The sequence below is a fragment of the Spermophilus citellus genome (assembly GCF_964194105.1).
Source record: "Spermophilus citellus genome assembly, chromosome: 9".
NCBI lineage: Eukaryota > Metazoa > Chordata > Mammalia > Rodentia > Sciuridae > Spermophilus > Spermophilus citellus.
The window spans coordinates 102,035,436-102,059,200 of NC_138191.1; the positions used below are offsets into that span (position 1 = coordinate 102,035,436).

The window sequence follows — 23,765 nt, forward strand, 5'->3', positions numbered from 1 at the left end:
AAGATGTTTACTTTGTGGCTCAGGTGTGAAAAAGAGAAGAGACCAGAATATCACAGTCTTTTTCAAGAGTATGATCCCAATGACCTAAACTCTTTCACTAGAACCCACTATTAAAGTTTCCACCACCACCCAAAAAGCACCATTATGGGGAACAAACCTTTAAACACACAGGCCTTTGAGGGACTTAAGGTCCAAACTATGACAAAATCATTATTTATGGGAAAAAATTTGAAAATGTTTCTTCTGTGGTCTGGGACATAGCAAGAGGCCCCCTTTCTTCACTGTGGTTCAACATATTACTGGAAGTTTTAGTCTGAGTAATTAGGCAAACTTTTAAAGGGCACCCAAATTATAAAGGAGATGCAAAATTATCTCTGCAGATGACATGATTATATATATATTAAAAACCCTAAAGATCTACACAAAATCTGATAGAATTAATAAATTCAATTAAGCTTCAGGATACAAAATCATCACATAAAAACTCAGTATCATTTATAGTCATTAACATTGAACTATCTGAAAGAAAAAAATGAAACAATACCATGTAAGTTAGTTTTAAAAAAAAGACTCTGGGATTAACCAAAGAAGTGAAAAATTGTACATGGAAATTTTGACACATAGATGAAATTTTTAAAGACTACTGTTGGAAGGATATACCATGTTTATGGACTGGGAACTTTTTTTTTTTTTTTTTTGGTACCAAGGATTGAACTCGGAGGCACTTAACCACTGAGCCACATCCCCAGCCCTTTTTTATATTTTATTTTGAGACAGGGTCTCATTGAGTTGCTTAGGGACTTGCTAAGTTGCTGAGGCTGGCTTTGAACTTAGGATCCTCCTGTACCAGCCAAACCACTGGGATTACAGGCATGTGCCACTGAGCCTGGCCGTGTTCATGCATTGGAATACAGTACTGTTAAATGTCTGTACTACCCAAAGTCATCTCCATTAGCAGTTTTTATCAAAATCCCACTGGCTTTTTTATTTTTACAAAGCTAGAGAAAACAATCTATTCATTTGGAACATAAAAGTCCTTAAATAGACAAAGTCATTTTTTTTCTTTTTTTTTATTGATTATTTAAAGCATTACATAGCTCATGATATATCATCTTTCATACATTTGACTCAAATTGTGTTTTGAACTCCCATTTTCACCCCAAATACAGATTTCAGAATCACATCTGTTACATATTCACATTTTTACATAATGCCATATTAGTGACTGTTGTATTCTGCTACCTTTCCTATCCCCTACTATCCCCCCTCCCCTCCCCTCCCCTCCCATCTTCCCTCTCTACCTCCCCTGCTGTTGTTCAATTCTCTCCCTTTTTTTTCCCTCCCTCTTGCCCCTCATGACCTCTTATAATTTTATGTATCATTGAAGGTCTCCTACCATTTCCATATGCTTTCCCTTCTCTCTCCGTTTCTCTCCCCCCCCATTCGTTTTTGTTTACTACATGTAGTCTTTTCCTCATGCTCTTCCTTCCTGTTCTGTTCTTAGTTGCTCTCTTTATATCAAAGCAGACATTTGGCATTTGTTTTTTAGGGCTTGGCTAGCTTCGCTTAGCATAATCTGCTCTAATGCCATCCATTTCCCTGCAAATTCTATGATTTTGTCATTTCTTAGTGCTGCATAATACTCCATTGTGTATAGATGCCACATTTTTTTTTATCCATTCATCTATTGAGGGGCATCTAGATTGGTTCCACAGTCTAGCTATTGTGAATTGTGCCACTATAATCATTGATGCAGCCGTATCCCTATAGAGCGCTTTTTTAAGGTCCTCAGGGAATAGTCCGAGAAGTGCGATAGCTGGGTCAAATGGTGGTTCCATTCCCAGCTTTCCCAGGAATCTCCATACTGCTTTCCAAATTGGCCTCACCATTTTGCAGCCCCACCAGCAGTGTACAAGTGTACCCTTTTCCCCACAACCCCGCCAACACTTATTGTTGTTTGACTTCATAATGGCTGCCAATCTTACTGGAGTGAGATGGTATCTTAGGGTGGTTTTGATTTGCATTTCTCTGATTGCTAGAGATGGTGAGCATTTTTTCATGTACTTGTTGATTGATTGTATGTCCTCCTCTGAGACGTGTCTGTTCAGGTCCTTGGCCCATTTGTTGATTGGGTTATTTGTTATCTTATTGTTTAATTTTTTGAGTTCTTTGTACATTCTGGATATTAGGGCTCTATCGGAGGTGTGGGGGGTAAAAATTTGTTCCCAGGATGTAGGCTCTCTATTTACCTCTTTTATTGTTTCTCTTGCTGAGAGAAAACTTTTTAGTTTAAGTAAGTCCCATTTGTTTATTCTTGTTGTTAACTCTTGGGCTATGGGTGTCCTATTAAGGAATTTGGAGCCCGACCCCACAATATGTAGATCGTAGCCAACTTTTTCTTCTATCAGACGCAGTGTCTCTGATTTGATATCTAGCTCCCTGATCCATTTGGAGTTAATTTTTGTGGATGGCGAGAGAAAGGGATTCAATTTCATTTTGTTGCATATGGATTTTCAATTTTCCCAGCACCATTTGATGAAGATGCTATCCTTCCTCCATTGCATGCTTTTAGCCCCTTTATCAAATATAAGATAGTTGTAACTTTGTGGATTAGTCTCTGTGTCTTCTATTCTGTACCATTGGTCCACCTGCCTGTTTTGGTACCAGTACCATGCTGTTTTTGTTACTATTGCTTTGTAGTACAGTTTGACCTCTGGTATCGCTATACTTCCAGATTCACACTTCCTGCTTAGAATTGCTTTTGCTATTCTGGGTCTTTTGTTTTTCCATATGAATTTCATGATTGCTTTGTCTATTTCTACAAGAAATGCCGTTGGGATTTTGATTGGCATCGCATTAAACCTGTAGAGAACTTTGGGTAATATCGCCATTTTGATGATGTTAGTTCTGCCTATCCATGAACAGGGTACATTTTTCCATCTTCTGAGATCTTCTTCTATCTCTCTCTTTAGGGTTCTGTAGTTTTCATTGTATAAATCTTTCACCTCTTTTGTTAGGTTGATTCCCAAGTATCTTATTTTCTTTGAGGATATTGTGAATGGAGTGGTTTTCCTTATTTCCATTTCAGAGGTTTTGTTGCTGATATACAGGAATGCCTTTGATTTATGCGTGTTGATTTTATAACCTGCCACTTTGCTGAATTCATTTATTAACTCTAGCAGCTTCTTTGTAGACTCTTTTGGGTCTGTTAAGTATATTATCATGTCATCCGCAAATAGCGATAGTTTAATTTCTTCTTTTCCTATTTTTATGCCTTTAATTTCTTTTGTCTGTCTAATTGCTCTGGCTAGTACTTTGAGAACTAAATTGAATAGAAGTGGTGATAGAGGGCATCTGCTAGGAGCCACAAGCATATATACGATGTATGGCACCTTTGGTTGTAAAGTGACGCCAGCTAGCCACTGAGATGATTATGTTAAAATTTACATTCATATGCAAACTGGACTCCCGCTGTTCACCTTGGCCTGCTACCGGACTCAAGTTACGGGACTTTACGGGACTGCTGGAGAGTTCCCATTGGTTGGGGAAGGATAGTAGGAGGGAATTCCGGAGGAGGTGGGAGGAGACGGGAGACGGGGGGTTCCGGTCGGCGCGCGGTTCCGGTCGGACACCCTCGTGGGAGGACCGGTTTTTGACTTGCTGGCGCTGAGAGTGTTAGCGGCTTTTTCAAAATAAAGTTTTGTTCCTGCTTGATTGGCTCGTGATTCTGTGCCCAGCCAAGACTGCGGCATTTGGCGGCCCGTACGGGGAACGCCTGAAGCTTAGAGGTGAGTAAATTGCTCGCCCCTGAGGGAAGGCGACAGGATGGATGACCTTCTCAGAAAACAATGTGTTCTTGTTTTGATTTATTTTGTTTTCATTTCGAGCTCCCTAGCCCTAGAATTTTCTCAGGCGAACTGGAAAAAATGGTTGGCTCAAGGTTTGAAGTTATTCAGCCCTGAGAAAGAGAAAATTGATACAACCATTGTCTGCTCCGTCTTTGTTTCATTCTGCTTCGGCTTTGTTTTATCCTACCTTATTGGGTTAGGTTATAGTAGATTAGAATCCAATAAAAAACAAACCGAAAAACTGTTAAGTAAATTGTTAGAGGTCCAGACTATGGTAGAAAAAACGCTAGGTCAAGCAAAAGAGAAGGTCTCTCAAGCTAGTCAGACAGAGGAGAATTTAAAGAAAGCAAGCTTAGAGGACAAGCAGCCATCAGGTGGAGAATTACAACAGGAGGTTGCTACCAACTCCGTTCTATCACCAGAGGGCGTAACTCAGCCAACAGCTCCATCTACCGCTGAGCGGCCCTCAACTACCGTAGTTGATGGACGGAATTCTGAGGCAGGACCCCAAAGATTAGCATGCCCTGTACTTGAGCAGGCAGGAGGGCAACGAATTCACCGTGCTTTAGATTTCAAAACAATAAAGCAATTAAAGGAGGCTGTAACGACCTATGGGCCGCAAGCTCCCTTCACAATAAGCATGGTTGAATCTGTTACCAACTTGGACATGACACCAGCAGATTGGGCTAACATGTGTCGATCTGTGCTAAACGGAGGACAATATTTGTTATGGAAGGTTGCCAATGAGGAATTTTGCATGGAGACAGCTAGGCGAAATGCAGAAGCTGGGTACCCTCAAAGAAATATGGACATGCTTTTGGGGAAGGGACCTTATGAGGGTCAAAGACAACAAATTGAATATGACCCTGGTGTGTACGCACAAATTGCTGTAGATGCAGTTAGGGCATGGAAAACTTTACAGGGGCATGGAGACTTACAAGGTCAATTATCTAAGGTAATACAAGGAACTAATGAACCTTATGCTGAATTTGTAGATAGACTTATTCAGTCAGCCTCTAGGATATTTGGAAATACAGAACAGGTAATGCCATTTATAAAACAACTGGCTTATGACCAAGCAAATCGTTGCTGCAGAGAGGTCATTAGACCATGGAGACATGAGGATTTAAACACATATATTAAATTATGTAGAGACATTAATGAACAGGGGCAAGTCTTAGCAGCAGTACAACAGGCTTTAGATGCCAGGCCAAGAACATGCTATAATTGTAATCAAACAGGACATTTTAAAAGGAGTTGCCCCATAAGAGGAGGGTTTAACAAAGCTGGATATCAAAGGAATAGAATACCAGGTATTTGCCCACGATGCCGTAGAGGGAGACATTGGGCTAATGAATGCCGTTCTCAAACCACCATAGAGGGTATTCCGTTATCAAAAAACGGACAAGGACCAAGTGTTTACCCACGATATCGTGGAGAAAGGTATCAAGCTCCATTGCCAAAAAACGGACTAGAGGGCCCAATGCCCCGGGGCCCCAAACCACAAATATATGGGGCAATGGAGGAACCCAACAGCCCCATCAAGGTAGTGCCCAGGACGCATTATCCATTAAATCCCTCATCAGACAAACTAGAGGGAGCGCAGGGCTGGACATCTGCGCCTCTGCCAGAGCAGTACTAACCCCAGAGATGGGAATTCAAATCATTCCCACAGGAGTAAAAGGACCTCTTCCCCAGGGAACAGTAGGCTTATTATTGGGACGCAGTTCTTCTACACTAAAAGGACTTATGATAAGTCCTGGGGTAATTGATCCCGATTATGAAGGTGAAATAAAAATTATAGCTAGTTCTCCAAGAGGTATATCAGTAATTTCACCAGGAGATAGAATAGCACAGTTATTAATAATACCCAGCCTGCATGATAAATTTTCCAGTTGTAATGTAGAAAGAGGTTCCAAGGGATTAGGCTCCACAGGTGTAGATTGGGCTATGCTGTCTTTAAATTTAGATTCTCGCCCAATGCTAAAATTAAAAATTCAAGGACATGACTTTAATGGGCTGCTGGACACAGGAGCTGACCTCAGCATCATATCTCGTCAAGAATGGCCAAAACATTGGCCATTACAACAAGCCACTCAAACGCTTCGAGGCCTAGGAGTGGCAACAAATCCCCATAGAAGTGCTATGGTATTAGATTGGAGGGATCCTGAAGGATGTGAAGGAACTATACAGCCCTATGTATTGGATCATCTTCCTGTAAATTTATGGGGACGAGATGTCCTAGATCAATTAGGATTGACATTAACAAATAACATCAATCCTAACGCGCCCACTACTAGGGCTAAACAAGGCTTTAGGAAAGAAAAAAGATTAAGAGAACAAGAACAAGGTATGACAGCACCTATTCAAATAGATCAAGAAATAAATAGACATGAATTGGGTTTTCAGAAAGGGCCACTGAGACAATCAAAATTACTTGGAAATCAGAAAGACCAGTGTGGGTTCCTCAGTGGCCCTTGACTAAAGAAAAGATACAAGTAGCCCATGACTTGGTCAGACAACAGTTAGCGGAAGGACATATACAACCTTCCGTATCCCCCTATAATACTCCCATTTTTGTCATTAAAAAGAAATCTGGTAAATGGAGATTATTACAAGATTTAAGAGCCATTAATAATGAGATGGTTATTATGGGACCTGCTCAATCAGGGATTCCTCAATTGTCTGCTTTACCAAAAACCTGGCATGTTTTAGTTATAGATATTAAAGATTGTTTCTTTTCAATTCCAATTCATCCCGAGGATAGTCCACATTTTGCATTTACTATCCCTGCACTGAATCATGAAGGTCCTGATCAGAGATATGAATGGAAAGTACTCCCTCAAGGGATGGCTAACAGCCCAACTATGTGTCAAATTTATGTTAATAAAGCAATCCAGCCACTTAGAAACCAAAATCCTGAACTACAAATATTTCACTATATGGATGATGTGTTACTGGCACATAAAGATAAAAACACATTACTAGAATGTTATGCCACACTTACAAATTTATTGAAAAATTATAATCTAGAGATAGCAATAGATAAAGTACAATTAAATCTTCCAATTAATTATTTAGGAGTTCTATTATCCTCAACCATGGTCCGTCCACCAAAAATTCAAATACGAGTAGATCAACTCAAATCACTTAATGACTTTCAAAAGTTATTGGGAGACATAAATTGGATAAGGCCTTATCTAGGCATACCAACAGGAGAGTTAGGACCTTTATTTGATATTCTAAAAGGTCCATCAGATCCAAATTCACCCCGCATGTTAACGCCTGAAGCAAGAAAAGTATTAAAAATCATTGAAACATATATGGAAAATATGCATTTGGATAGAATTGATATAAGTTTGCCTTTATTATTTATTGTACTACCAACAAAAAATATTCCTACAGGAGTATTTTGGCAAGAAGGTCCATTATTGTGGATACATTTATCTTATTCCCCTAACACTATTCTTACTAGATATCCTGAGGCTGTAGGACAATTAATACTCAAAGGAATAAAAGCAGCTAAGGGAGTGTTTGGGATTTCTCCCAATAAAATTATTACTCCATATACTATGGATCAAATTGATGAGTTAGCTAATGAGTTAAATACTTGGGCAATAATCCTGTGTAAAACTAGTGTTTCATTTGATAATCACTTACCATCTAATCCTTTGTTGTCTTTTTGGTCTAAGCATCCTGTAGTTTTTCCAAAAATGACAAGAAAAACCCCTATCATAAATGCTCCAAATATATTCACTGATGGGTCAAACAATGGTACAGCAGCAGTAGTTACTCCTGATCAAACTTTTACATTTTTAGTACCCAAACAATCAGCTCAAAAGGTAGAGCTTAATGCAGTATTACAAGCTTTTATGATGTTTAAAGATTCTGTATTTAATTTATTTTCTGATAGTCAGTATGTAGTTAATGCTATTAATTCCCTTGAAGATGCTGGTAGGATTTCCCCTTCCTCTACTGTTTTCTCTTTGTTTTCCGCTATACAAAGTCTAATCTGGGACCGAAAAGATCCATTCTTCATAGGTCATATCAGGGCACATACAGGATTGCCTGGAGCCCTTAGTATGGGCAATGAACTAGCAGATAAATCTACACATGACATACATATTTTCTCCACAATAGAAGAAGCTATAAATTTTCATAAAAGGTTCCATGTCAATGCTAATACTTTACAAAAGCGTTTTAAAATAACTAAAGAACAGGCCAGACATATAATAAAACAATGTCAAAATTGTGTGACATTTTTACCACAAGTTAATCTTGGAGTCAATCCTAGAGGACTAATACCTAACCATATTTGGCAGATGGACGTCACACACTTGCCAGAATTTGGAAAATTAAAATATTTACATGTTACAGTTGATACCTCTTCCGGATTTTTGATGGGCTCCCTTCATGCCGGAGAAAAAACTAAAGATGTTATAGCTCATTGCTTACAAAATTTTGCCACTGTGGGCGTTCCAAAACAGTTAAAAACGGACAACGGTCCTGGTTATACTTCCTCCTCTTTTAAACAATTTTGCTCATCATTTGGTATTACTCACATAACAGGAATTCCATACAATCCACAAGGACAAGGCATAGTTGAAAGAGCTCATCAAACTATTAAAATGTACTTATTAAAACAAAAGGAGGGAATTGGAAAGGGGTATATATCCCCCAAAGATAAACTTAAAATAACCCTTTTTACTCTAAACTTTTTAAATTTAGATTCATCGGGACTTAGTGCTGCGGAAAGACATTTGTACCCCAAAAATGTACATAAGCCTAAGGTACTTTGGAAAGATATTCTAACAGGACAATGGAAAGGCCCGGATCCAGTGATAGTCTGGAATCGGGGCGCTGTCTGTGTTTTCCCACAGGATGAACAGCAACCGATTTGGATTCCAGAGAGATTAACTAAAACAATTTCTACAGAAAAAGAAGATGATTTGACTCAAATCCATAACAGCTGACATCCAGAGCTCCAGCTTGGCTATTCTTACATCTGCGACAGTGATTAACCAAGGTTTTTTTTTTCAGTATCTATTTTATTATTGCATTTTTCCACATCATAAAGTTCTATTTTATTTTTGAGCTCATACAAACCTAGGTTAATGTTTTTCTGATCAGTTTTATTTTTTGACTGTGTTTTATTTTTTATTTATTTATTTATTTATTTATTTATTTATTTTTTTTTTTTTTGACTGTGGAGTTTTTAAACATTGCAATGGAGATTTCACCTAAGTATAGTTACAAGGCCTTTATTTACTATTGTCTTATGTGTTGTATGTTGTGTGCACACTTCTGTTTTGTGTTGTATGTCTGTATGTGTGTATGTCCATATTTCTTATATGAGGAGCGCTCATGAAAAAATGGATCCGAATTTTTTCTTTATTCACGTGATTTATATGGTTTAATTTAAATTAGGTGAACAGCTGTTTATGATTGTTGTTAAAGATGGTTAACAGATCTGTTTGTTTACTAATTTAAATTTGGTAAACGGCTGTTAAGGATTGTTTTTAAAGGAGTTTAACAGATCTGTTTGTTTACTTTCACCTTTTCTTTTTATTATATTTAATAATTCTGTTCAGGATAATGTCTCTTTACCATCATTGCCAGAATTTCCATCTCCATCCCAATTCCAGTGAAGACTGAGATAAAACCAAACTACAGCTTCTATGATAGCTATCACAGTAAACTGTATAAACTGATGCATCAATGAATATAACTCAACAAGTAATGCTATCAAGGACTTGATTTACTTTGGGAGGATATGGACATATTGATAGACTCCTCCAATTTGAACTGCTTGCAGAACTTGCCTGGACTATATATCAGTTGCATACATTGTGAAATATCATCTGGTGCACCGAATTGTGGTACTGCTGGCATATTTTTGCTGATGGTGTCACCAGTGATGCAATTTCCTTGCCAGCTCACCCCATGTTTATTGTGGTAATACTGGCATATCTTTGCTGATGGTGTCACCAGTGACGCAATTTTTCCAAAGGAGCCGTCAATTGGCTTGGTGTCGTGGCATTTCTGTATCCTCCTCCCTTCTACTAGTGATGGTCTAAATTTGGGGGCCAACAGAGGTGAGGCAAAGAACCTCACCCCCCCACTGGCACCAAGGCTAAATTTGGGGGCCAACAGAGGTGAGGCAAGAACCTCACCCCCCCACTGGTGCATAGGCCTATCCACAAGCATGGCTGAATGCTGGACCGGTAGTCAGCGACGGGTTGCTCTGATTACAGTGGATTCAACCTAAGACAGGAAGCTGACGCCTAAAGGTCAGTTCTCCCATGACGGGTAAGAACCATATGTTAAATTGGACAACCTACCAGGCACGGTCCCTAGCCACATTGCTTGTTGCTTAATTAAACAGAAGGGGGCAGATGCTAGGAGCCACAAGCATATATACGATGTATGGCACCTTTGGTTGTAAAGTGACGCCAGCTAGCCACTGAGATGATTATGTTAAAATTTACATTCATATGCAAACTGGACTCCCGCTGTTCACCTTGGCCTGCTACCGGACTCAAGTTACGGGACTTTACGGGACTGCTGGAGAGTTCCCATTGGTTGGGGAAGGATAGTAGGAGGGAATTCCGGAGGAGGTGGGAGGAGACGGGAGACGGGGGGTTCCGGTCGGCGCGCGGTTCCGGTCGGACACCCTCGTGGGAGGACCGGTTTTTGACTTGCTGGCGCTGAGAGTGTTAGCGGCTTTTTCAAAATAAAGTTTTGTTCCTGCTTGATTGGCTCGTGATTCTGTGCCCAGCCAAGACTGCGGCAGGCATCCCTGTCTTGTTCCAGATTTTAGAGGGAATGCCTTCAGTTTTTCTCCGTTTAGGATGATGCTAGCCGGAGGTTTAGCATATATAGCTTTTACAATGTTGAGGTATGTTCCTGTTATCCCTAGTTTTTCTAGTGTTTTGAACATAAAGGGATGCTGTACTTTGTCAAATGCTTTTTCTGCATCCATCGAGATGATCATGTGGTTCTTGTCTTTAAGTCTATTGATGTGGTGAATAGCATTTATTGATTTCCGTATATTGAACCATCCTTGCATCCCAGGAATGAATCCTACTTGATCATGGTGCACAAGTTTTCTGATATGTTTTTGTATTCGATTCGCCAGAATTTTATTGAGAATTTTTGCATCCAAGTTCATTAGAGATATTGGTCTGTAGTTTTCTTTCTTTGAAGTGTCTTTGTCTGGTTTTGGGATCAAAGTGATGTTGGCCTCATAGAATGAATTTGGAAGAGCTCCTTCTTTTTCTATTTCTTTAAATAGCTTGAAAAGTATTGGTATTAATTCTTCTTTGAAGGTTTTGTAGAACTCCGCTGTATACCCATCCGGTCCAGGGCTTTTCTTGGTTGGTAGTCTTTTGATGGCTTCTTCTATTTCTTCTTTTGTTATTGGTCTGTTTAAATTGTGTGTGTCTTCCTGTCTCAATCTGGGAAAATCATATGCCTTAAGAAATTTATCGATATCTTCATTATCTTCTATTTTATTGGAATATAGGGTTTCAAAATACTTTCTAATTATCTTCTGTATTTCTGTAGCGTCTGTTGTGATATTGCCTTTTCCATCCCCTATGTTAGTAATTTGAGTTCTCTCTCTTCTTCTTTTCGTTAGCATGGCTAAGGGCTTGTCTATCTTATTTATTTTTTCAAAGAACCAACTTTTAGTTTTATCAATTTTTTCAATGGTTTCTTTTGTTTCAATTTCGTTGATTTCTGCTCTAATTTTAATTATTTCTTGTCTTCTACTACATTTGCTGTTGTTTTGCTCTTCCTTTTCTAGGTTTTTGAGGTGTTGCGTGAGTTCATTTATTTGTTGTTTTTTTCTTTTTTTGAGGTAAGAACTCCAAGAAATGAATTTCCCTCTTAAAACTGCTTTCATTGTGTCCCATAGATTCCGGTATGTTGTGTCTGTATTATCATTTGTCTCTAAGAATTTTTTCATCTCCTCCTTTATGTCTTCTATAACCCATTGATCATTCAATAACATATTGTTCATTTTCCATGTGATGTAGGATTTTTCCTTCCTTATTTTATCATTGATTTCCAATTTCATTCCATTATGATCAGATATGGTGCATGGTATTATCTCCACGCCTTTATATTTACCAAGAGTTGCCTTATGGCATAATATATGGTCTATCTTTGAGTAGGATCCATGTGCTGCTGAGAAGAACGTGTATCCACTTGATGATGGTTGATATATTCTATATATGTCGGTTAAGTCTAGGTTATTGATTGTGCTGTTGAGTTCTATAGTTTCTTTATTCAGCTTTTGTCTAGAGGATCTAATGGCGAGAGCAGTGTGTTGAAGTCACCCATAATTATTGTGTTGTGGTCTATTTGACTCTTGAACTTGAGGAGAGTTTGTTTTATGAACATTGCAGCTCCATTGTTTGGTGCATACAAATTGATGATTGTTATGTCTTGTTGGTGGATGGTTCCTTTTAACAGTATATAGTGACCTTCTTTATCCTTCTTGATTAACTTAGGTTTGAAGTTGATTTTATTCGATATGAGTATGGCCACTCCTGCTTGCTTCCGAGGGCCATGTGAGTGGTATGATTTTTCCCAACCTTTTACCTTCAGCCTGTGTATGTCTTTTCCTATCATATGAGTCTCCTGAAGGCAGCATATTGTTGGATTTGTTTTTTTGATCCAGGTTACTAGCCTATGTCTCTTGATTGGTGAGTTTAGGCCATTAACATTTAAGGTTACAATTGAGATATGATTTGTACTTCCAGTCATGCTTCTTTATTTATTTATTTTAGTTTGGCTAGTTTTGCTTTTTGGTTATTTGCCTCCCCCTTTACTGAGGTACCTCCTGCTGTTAGTTTTGGGCACTATTTTTCAATTCCTCTTCTTGTAGTGTTTTGTTCAAAATGCTTTGCAGAGCTGGTTTTCTTGCTGCAAATTCTTTTAGCTTTTGTTTATCGTGAAAGATTTTAATTTCATTGTCAAATTTGAAGCTCAGTTTTGCTGGATATAGTATTCTTGGTTGGAATCCATTATTTTTTTTTATTTTATTGTTGGTTGTTCAAAACATTACATAGTTCTTAATATACCATATTTCACAGATTGATTCAAGTGGGTTATGAACTCCCATTTTTACCCCGTATACAGATTGCTGTGTCACATCAGTTACATTTCCATTGATTTACAAATTGCCTTTCTAGTGACTGATGTATTCTGCTGTCTATCCCATTCTCCACTGTCCCCTCACCCCTCCCCTCCCCTCCCCTCCCCTCCCCTTCTCTCTCTCCATCCCCTCTACTATAAATCGTTTCTTCCACTTATATAATTTTTCTCCTACTCCTCCTTTCCTCTTATATGTAATTGTGTATAACCCTGAGGCTCACCTTCCAATTCCATGCAATTTCCCTTAACTCTCACTTTCCCTCCCGCCTATCATCCCTGTTTAATGTTATTCTTCTTCTCCAGCTCTTCGTCTCTACCCTGTCCTTGGTTACTCCCCTTATATCAAAGAAGACATTTGACATTTGTTTTTTAAGGATTGGCTAGCTTCACTTAGCATAATCTGCTCTAATGCCATCCATTTCCCTCCAAATTCTATGATTTTGTCATTTCTTATTGCAGAGTAATACTCCATTGTGTATAAATGCCACATTTTTTTAATCCATTCATCTATTGAAGGGCTTCTAGGTTGGTTCCACAATCTTGCTATCGTGAATTGTGCTGCTATGAACATCGATATAGCAGTGTCCCTGTAGCATGCTCTTGTTAGGTCTTTAGGGAATAGACCGAGAAGGGGAATAGCTGGGTCAAATGGTGGTTCCATTCCCAGCTTTCCAAGAAATCTCCATACTGCTTTCCAAATTGGCTGCACCATTTTGCAGTCCCACCAACAATGAACAAGTGTACCCATTTCCCTGCATCCTCGCCAGCACTTGTTGTTGTTGGACTTCTTAATGGCTGCCAATCATCAACAAATGGGCCAAGGACCTGAACAGACACTTCTCAGAGGAGGACATACAATCAATCAACAAGTACATGAAAAAATGCTCAACATCGCTAGCAGTCAGAGAAATGCAAATCAAAACCACCCTAGGAATCCATTATTCCAGGAAATACATTATTCCAGGATCTTCTCGCTTTCAAAGTTTGTGATAAGAAATCGGTCGTTAACCTAATTGGTTTACCCCTGAATGTAATCTGCCTCTATTCTCTCGTAGCTTTTAGTATTCTCTCCTTGTTCTGTACGTTGGCTATCTTCATAATTATATGTCTTGGAGTTGGTCTATTATGGTTTTGAATGTTTGGGGTCCTGTAGGCTTCCAGGATTTGGCAATCCATTCCATCTTTCATCTCTGGGAAGTTTTCTAGAATTATTTCATTTAATCTGCTGTCCATTCCTTTGGTTTGAATCTCTGTGCCTTCTTCTATCCCTATGACTCTCATATTTGGTTTTTTTATGACATCCCATATCTCTTGAATAGATTGCTCGTGGGATTTAAGCATCTTTTCTGTGTTGACTATATTCTTTTCAAGTTGATAAACCTTGTCTTCATTATCTGATGTTCTGACTTCTACTTGATCAAGTCTATTTGTAATATTCTCGTTTGAGTTTTTAATTTGGTTTATAGTTTCCTGCAATTCTAGGATTATTGTTTGATTTTTTTTTAAGATCTCTATCTCCTGGTAGAGCTCGTTCTTTGCCATTTGAATTTGTTTGTTTAATTCATTTTCAAAATATACTTTTATTTCTTGGACTTGCTGTCTCATGTCTTCTCTAATATTTCTTTCCATTCGAGTTAGGTATGCCTTGAGTTCTTTCCCTATCCCTGTTTCTGATGTTTCTATGTCCTCCTGTAGAATTGAGTTGTCTTGCATTGTTTGTAATCCTTTTTTCCCTTGTTTTCTCATGTTGTCCACGTTACTTTCCAGCTCTTTTTGATTGTCGTGTTTCTGCTCTCTTCTATAGATTTGTTTTGTTTCTGTATTACTCTGATGTCTCTCCTTTGTGTTGTTAAACTATGCCTGCTAACGTGGATTTCGCTGGGAAGGAATTCCGACGTCCGAGCTCCAGTGACGACACTACTCTGCTATGACGGGCCCCAGTCTCCTTGCCGGGGTGCCCTAATGGGGGGGTGTGACTGGACTGTCTCTGTTTGGTTTCAGCTCCAGGTCACGGCAGGCGGGCAGTCTCCAGCCGCCCAGTATCACAGGCCGCAGGCAGGTGATCAGTTGCCAGCGGGTGGGCGTTCTCCTACCGCCCAGTTACGCGGGCAGTGGGTGAACTGTCACCGGCGGGCCTTCAGTTTACAGCTGCCCAGTCGCGAGGACCTTGCCTCTAGTCTCCTGGTTTCTCCTGCTAGTCTTGGTTTCTGCTGTTTTGTTGTTGCAATCTGTCGGAGAGTGGCGGTGGATACTTCAGCTCTCCAAGATGGTGGCCGCTGGTTGCCTTAGTGGAGTGTCCCTTGTGGGGGATGGGGCTGTACTGCTTCCTTCCCCGTCTGCAATCCCGAACTCAGCCCGGGGGTCAGTGCGGGTTTGGCTGGTGGGATACCACTGTTTCACAGCCACTTATCTCCCTGCTTACCAGTTAATCCCTTCTCTGCGGCGCCACGCCTTCTGTAGCTGCGGGGCAGGCTGCGCGAATCAGACAGCCTGGATCTCCGGGGTCACACTGTTGGCTTTTGGGATCCCCGGCACTCTATGGTTTTGATTTTTTCTGCTTGCCCCTCCCCCAGCGCTGGCTAGACAGGTTTTGTTTTGGCTGCTGATGGGAGGGGGGGTTGAAGGTCAGGTGCCTCTAGTTCTCCTTTAGTCTTTATGTAGGCTCACTCTGATACTCCCTCCCCCTGAAAGTCTAGGAGAGATTTTATGCGAAATCCCCCTATGTATGGGGGCTGAACTGAGTGACACACACCTGTTTTGTTGTTGCAATCTGTCGGAGAGTGGCGGTGGATACTTCAGCTCTCGAAGATGGTGGCCGCTGGTTGCCTTAGTGGAGTGTCCCTTGTGGGGGATGGGCTGTACCGCTTCCTTCCCCGTCTGCAATCCCGAACTCAGCCCGGGGGTCAGTGCGGGCTTGGCTGGTGGGATACCACCTTGTCGCAGCCACTTATCTCCCTGCTTACCAGCTAATCCCTTCTCTGCGGCGCCACGCCTTTTGTAGCCGCGGGGCAGGCCGCGCGAATCAGACAGCCTCGACAAAGTCATTTTGAACAAGAATAAAGCTGGAGATATTAGTCTTTCTGACTTCAAATTATACTAAAAATCTGTAGTAAATCACTGTGGTATTGACGAAAAAAAAACCAGATATAAACAAATAGAGGAAGGAGGCCAAAAGTAAAACCTTGCATATGGTCAGTTAGCACATCATTTTTTAAAGAGATTATCTTTGGCAAGGGTGTCAATAATGCAAAATGTGGAATAATCTCTTTAAAAAATGATGTGCTAACTGGCCATTTCCAAAAAGACAAAAGATACAAAGTGTTGTTGATGTAGAGAAAAGGGAACCTCTGTACACTGTTTGTGAGAATATACATCATAATCACTATGGAAATCAGTTTGAAATTTTTCTTAGGAAATGAAGGATGAAATTACCATATGACCTAAGAATCCCTCTTCAAGAGTTATAGCCAAAGAATTGAAATCAGGGTCACAAAAAGATATCTGCACTCCTATTTTTCTTACAGCATTATTAAAAATAGCCATAATATGGAATCAACTTTTATATCTATCAACAGATGAATGAATAAAGAAAATTGTGTATGTACAATGGAATACCATTCACCATTTAAAATAGAAGGAAGTCTTGCCATTTGTTATGTGGATGAAGCTGGAAGACACTGTGTGAAGCAAATTAAGCAAAACAGAAAGAAAAATCCTACATGATCTGACTTATATGGGAATCCAAAACAAACTCATAGGAGGAGGGGAGAGGATGATGGTGGTTGAGAGCCATTAGAGTACAGAAGGAAATGAGGTGATGTTGGTCAAGGGGTATAAAGTTTCCACTGTGTACTGGACCTAATAGGTTTCTGAACTCAAGATTCAAGGAGCTTACCCTGAGTATTGATGGTAGGACAGACAAGTTAATAAAAAAAAAAAACCCTGTTAATATCTATGAATTGACTCAGTTTTGCATATTCTGTATAAGCTCTTGTGTTACAGGTGCATTTCTTCATCTTTGTATCACCAGCACCATAAGTTAGGCATATCATTATTATAGCACTTAACAAACCAAAATATCAGTGACTCCCTTAACTCTTTCTGCTGGTTAGTGATGTCAAATGTCATTTATCTCTGCATCCTATAGCTCATGGGAGATGTTCAATATTTGTTGAATGACTGCATAAAAAATTCATGATAGGCCATTAAAAGCAATGCAAAGTCTAACTCTGTCCAGATATAAGAATTGAGATGTCCTGACTGATAACCCTTTACTATCAGCAAGTGCTTGCAGCCATGAGCCAGAAGAAATGGAAAAGATAGTAGAAAAAAACATGGTTTGTTCCATGGTGCTCAAGAAGAAAGCCATAGTTCCTCAATTCAATTAGTTAATGATTCTGTAACATAGTTTTTCAAAAGGATATTCTTGAATTATTTTTTAAAAAGTATAATGGCTTGATTTTTTTGTCTGTCTGTGTAACCAAGATTCACAGAGCTTATTATATGAGTAGAACCACCTCCTAAACTGCTACTGCAAGGGATGATAAGTATAGTGTTAGGCAATTGATCAAGGAAGAAATTGCGTACAATTGTTCTGGGCACCTTATATTGCAATGGAATTTAAATCCCTTCTATGAAATGCAAATTTTTTAGTTCCCAAGATGACCCTTAAAAATCATTTTCTTTCTTTATCTTTTGTAATTCACAAAGCAGTTCATTTTTGACTGAAGGATTGTGTCTTCTAGTGCTCATACATAACCGTCCTACTCAATCTAGAACCTGTGCTTATCTCTCTTAATTCATAAAAGGTATAATGAGAATATTGAAGTAAAATAGTCTCAATGCAATGCAATCTTTTATGTATCTTAAATTTTAGTATATTGCATTCAAGCTGGGTTAAATAATGTACATGAGCCTGATGAAAGAGAATGTGTTCTGCTTGGATTTGTATAGTGTTTGAATGTTTTCAGGTTTGTGGGGGAGTGATAAAGTGCTTGTTTTTGTTTTAATACCTATGTCTCTTTAGTATATATTTTTAAAGTTCTTAAACCAAGGGAATTTGACTAATATTCATTGAAGGCCGTAATCTGTACTTGGTGATTTGTATACCTTATCTGACTTGATTTTCACAACATGTCTATGACCTGGGGGAGTTATGTGAAATTTCAGTTTTACAGATGAGGAAACTCCTCAGTTTCAAACTACTGTAATTGGTCAGTGGTAAATAACAGCTAGTAAATGGTAATGTTGGACTTGAATCTAAATACAACTCTGCCTCTGTAATAGGTAAGCAGTTTAAAAAAACTCCACTTGTTATAGTTCTTGTTTCAAAAGGGTGGAGCTGATACCTCTTCATAAAGAAGCTAAGTGGATTCAAATGAAAACTTAATGCATTAAAATGTAAGGACATTGCCTGAAGACGTATTTTAACTGATCCAAGATCTCATAGAGACCATAATTAATGTATAGGAGAGCTCCACATACAGGACTTTGGATATGCTTCCTTTAGATATCCTTCCTTTGGGTATGTTTCCCCAGCCATGTTCTTTAGTTGAGCAATGACATAGTCAAGCCTCATTACATTTCTGTTAAAGTAAAAGTTTAAAGAAATTTCTGTGTTTATGATATAGTTCAGAAAGAAGATATTAGAAAAAACCTTAGTGAAAAACAATGTCTTGGAACATATAAAATTAAATTGAAAACAAGTGTATCCTGGAAGTGATTTCTGCTTATCAATGAAGGTAATTAATTCTTCACTAATTTACTTGAGTTTTTTGTTGTTTTTTTAAGTGTAATTAGTGAGTTTTGCAAACAAAGAGTGGAGAAAATTTATACATGTACAGTTTTTCAACTAATATATTCATATTTCCATTATCTGGGATTGAAAACAGTGTTGCATAGTAGGAAAAAGTACTTCCAACTTTTCTGGACTTCATTTTTGTCTATTTATGAAATAGGATGTTAATAACTATTGCCCTTCATTCTTCAGAGAAGTAATAGGATTAAATGGGCAAGTATCTTTGACCATTCCCAGACATATAATCATAATACCTTGCTTTTATGAATGATCTGGGAAACTGAAGTCTGCAGCTTAGAGTGTTCCATACTGCCTAGAAGCAAAACTATTGACTCTAGAGCTGAACAGAATCACTGTTACCTTTTCTGTCACCTCTATGTTAAAGTGAACTTTTGTGAAGATGTTTCTCATTTGTAAGAATGAAAGCCATTTCATATAGCTGTCAGATCCTTTGAAGAGCCAGTATGTGTGGAGCATGTGGTGCGATGCATGAGGCTCAGTAAAGGGTGACTGCAACTACTGAGAGTCTAGGTCAGTGGAGAGAGCATTTTGGAAGATCTTAAGGATCTGAGTAGAGGAAAATAGTGGAGATGAGCTATGTGAATAAATATGGAGAAATATTTACAAATTTTTAAAGATATAAGACCAAATTATTCAGTGTTTTGTATGATCTATAAGTTTTCTAGTTCATTTATGTAGGCTGTATGATTTAGCATAAAGGACAGTTTACACCTGGGTTTGAATTTTGTACTGTGGTGAAATCAGAAATCTTGAACCTTAATTTTTTTTTATTGGTTGTTCACAACATTACAAAGCTCTTGACATATCATATTTCATACATTAGATTGAAGTGGGTTATGAACCCCCAATTTTACCCCAAATGCAGATTGCAGAATCACGTCGGTTACACATCCACAATTTTACATAATGCCCTATTAGTAATTGTTATATTCTGCTACCTCTCCTATCCCCTACTATCCCCCCTCCCCTCCCCTCCCTTCTTCTCTCGCTACTCCATCTACTGTAATTCATTTCTCTCCTTGTTTATTTTCCCATTCCCCTCACAACCTCTTATATGTAATTTTGTATAGCAATGAGGGTCTCCCTTCATTTCCATGCAATTTTCCTCATCTCTCTCTTTCCCTCCCATCTCATGTCACTGATTAATGTTACTCTTTTCTTCCCACTCTTCCTCCCTGTTCTGTTCATATTTGCTCTCATTATATCAAAGAAGACATTTGGTATTTGTTTCTTAGGGATTGGCTAGCTTCACTAAGCATAATCTGATCTAGTGCCGTCCATTTCCCTGCAAATTCTATGATTTTGTCATTTTTTATTGCTGCATAGTACTCCATTGTGTATAGATACCACATTTTTTTTTTATCCATTCATCTATTGAGGGACATCTGGGTTGGTTCCACAGTCTAGCAATTGTGAATTGTGCTGCTATGAACATCGATGTGGCAGTATCCCTGTAGCATGCTCTTTTAAGGTCTTCAGGGAATAGTCCGAGAAGGGCAATAGCAGGGTCAAATGGTGGTTCCATTCCCAGCTTTCCCAGGAATCTCCAAACTGCTTTCCAAATTGGCCGCACCAAATTGCAGTCCCACCAGCAATGTACAAGTGTACCCTTTTCTCCACATCCTCGCCAGCACTTGTTGTTGTTTGACTTCATAGTGGCTGCCAATCTTACTGGAGTGAGATGGTATCTTAGGGTGGTTTTGATTTGCATTTCTCTGACTGCTAGAGATGGTGAGCATTTTTTCATGTACTTGTTGATTGATTGTATATCCTCCTCTGAGAAGTGTCTGTTCAGGTCCTTGGCCCATTTGTTGATTGGGTTATTTGTTATCTTATTGTCTAATTTTTTGAGTTCTTTGTATACTCTGGATATTAGGGCTCTATCTGAAGTGTGAGGAGTAAAAATTTGTTCCCAGGATGTGGGCTCCCTATTTACCTCTCTTATTGTTTCTCTTGCTGAGAAAAAACTTTTAAGTTTAATTAAGTCCCATTTGTTGATTCTTGTTGTTAACTCTTGTGCTATGGGTGTCCTATTAAGGAATTTGGAGCCCGACCCCACAATCTGTAGATCGGAGCCAACTTTTTCTTCTATCAGACACAGAGTCACTGGTTTGATATCAAGCTCCTTGATCCATTTTGAGTTAACTTTTGTGCATGGCGAGAGAAAGGGATTCAGTTTCATTTTGTTGCATATGGATTTCCAGTTTTCCCAACACCATTTGTTGAAGATGCTATCCTTCCTCCATTGCATGCTTTTAGCCCCTTTATCAAATATAAGGTAGTTGTAACTTTGTGGATTAGTCTCTATGTCCTCAATTCTAAACCATTGGTCCACCCGCCTGTTTTGGTACCAGTACCATGCTGTTTTTGTCACTATTGCTCTGTAATATAGTTTGAAATCTGGTATCGCTATACCACCTGATTCACACTTCCTGTTTAGAATTGCTTTTGCTATTCTGGGTCTTTTATTTTTCCATATGAATTTCATGATTGCTTATCAATTTCTACAAGATATGCCGTTGGGATTTTGATTGGCATTGCATTAAACCTATAGAGAACTTTTGGTAATATCGCCATTTTGATGATGTTAGTTCTGCCTATCCATGAACAGGGTATATTTTTCCATCTTCTAAGATCTTCATCAACTTCTCTCTTTAGGGTTCTGTAGTTTTCATTATGTAAATCTTTCACCTCTTTTGTTAGGTTAATTCCCAAGTATTTTATTTTTTTTGAGGATATTGTGAATGGAGTGTTTTTTCTCATTTCCGTTTCAGAAGTTTTGTCGCTGATATACAGAAATGCCTTTGATTTATGCGTGTTGATTTTATATCCTGCCACTTTGCTGAATTCATTTATTAGTTCTAGTAGTTTCTTTGTAGACCCTTTTGGGTCTTCTAGGTATAGAATCATATCATCTGCAAATAGTGATAATTTAAGTTCTTCTTTTCCAATTTTTATGCCTTTAATTTCTTTCGTCTGTCTAATTGCTCTGGCCAGTGTTTCGAGAACTATATTGAATAGAAGTGGAGATAAAGGGCATCCCTGTCTTGTTCCGGATTTTAGAGGGAATGCCTTCAACTTTTGTCCATTCAGAATGATGCTAGCCTGAGGCTTAGCATAGATAGCTTTTATAATGTCAAGGTAAGTTCCTGTTATCTCTAATTTTTCTAATGTTTTGAACATAAAGGGATGCTGTACTTTGTCAAATGCTTTCTCTGCATCTATCGAGATGATCATATGGTTCTTAACCTGATAAGTCTATTGATGTGGTGAATAACATTTATTGATTTCCGTATGTTGAACCATCCTTTCATCCCAGGGATGAATCCTACTTGATCATGGTGCACAATTTTTTTGATGTGTTTTTGTATTCGATTCGCCAGAATTTTATTGAGGATTTTTGCATCTAGGTTCATTAGAGATATTGGTCTGTAGTTTTCTTTCTTTGAGGTGTCTTTGTCTGGTTTCGGAATCAGGGTGATGTTGGCCTCATAGAATGAATTTGGAAGAGCTCCCTCTTTTTCTATTTCCTGAAATAACTTGAAAAGTATTGGTATTAATTCTTCTTTAAAGGTTTTGTAAAACTCCCCTGTATACCCATCCGGTCCTGGGCTTTTCTTGGTTGGTAGTCTTTTGATGGCTTCTTCAATTTCATCCATTGATATTGGTCTGTTGAACCTTAATTTTATTACTTATAAATAGGGATAATATCCACCAAGGCTGGGTACTTTATTTATTTTTTTTTAAATTTTATTTATTTATTTTCATTTTTTATTGGTTGTTCACAACATTACAAAGCTCTTGACATATCATATTTCATACATTAGATTGAAGTGGGTTATGAACCCCCAATTTTACCTCAAATGCAGATTGCAGAATCACGTCGGTTACACATCCACAATTTTACATAATGCCCTATTAGTAATTGTTGTTTTCTGCTACCTTTCCTATCCCCTACTATCCTCCCTCCCCTCCCCTCCCATCTTCTCTCTCTACACCATCTACTGTAATTCATTTCTCTCCTTGTTTATTTTCCCATTCCCCTCACAACCTCTTATATGTAATTTTGTATAACAATGAGGGTCTCCCTTCATTTCCATGCGATTTCCCTTTTCTCTCCCTTTCCCTCCCATCTCATGTCTCTGTTTAATGTTAATCTTTTCTTCCTGCTCTTCCTCCCTGCTCTGTTCATAGTTGCTCTCATTATATCAAAGAAGACATTTGGTATTTGTTTTTTAGGGATTGGCTAGCTTCACTAAGCATAATCTGCTCTAGTGCCATCCATTTCAAGGCTGGGTACTTTAAAGACTATATGAGATAGTAAATGCAAAGTGACTAGTATTGTATCTAACACAAACAGTAGATGCCTAGAAATTATTAGTTCCTTTTTCCTCTCAATAGTTTCATTGTTTTGCACTCAAATCCACACAGGCATAGATAATTCCTCCTCCATCATTATTTCTTTTTTAAAAAAGAAACATGTACCTTGTACAATTGAAACTAAACATTAATTCAGTTTCTGAAAATATTGTCCCTTTGAACTTTATGTGTGACTTTTCATTAGTTAAGATATTATTTTTGAAATAAAAGTAATTTGTTTTGAGACTATGTCCTCTGAAACTAATTTTAATTCTAGGAGGTTTGTTTTATCTGTTTTGGATTTAGATGTTTTATAAAAAACCATATTCTTCTTAGAGGATGTTAGAGGTAGAAATTAATCATCCTAGTTTAACAGAACTGATCCTGGATCTTCTCAACTAGATGAAGATTTCTATAACTTTTAGGAATTTTTAATGAATTTTTAAGTTATAAGGCTATATGTGTACACATGTGAGCATTTTATTTTAGCTATTATATCTTATTAGTTATGAATTACTCACTTCTCAGAAAAGTAGCCTAGTGATTATATATATGACATCCATAGTCATACAGCTAGA

General features: G+C 38.4%; 1 long non-coding RNA gene across 1 annotated transcript; it reads right to left on the reverse strand.

Annotated features, from left to right (window-relative positions):
- Positions 1 to 930: 930 nt before the first annotated feature.
- On the reverse strand, positions 931 to 22,560 carry LOC308656379. The gene is made up of 3 exons (XR_014023712.1): positions 22,507 to 22,560; positions 16,063 to 19,583; positions 931 to 1,062 (listed from the first exon to the last, which is right to left on the reverse strand). It is a non-coding gene; the product is annotated as an uncharacterized lncRNA (long non-coding RNA).
- Positions 22,561 to 23,765: the final 1,205 nt, after the last annotated feature.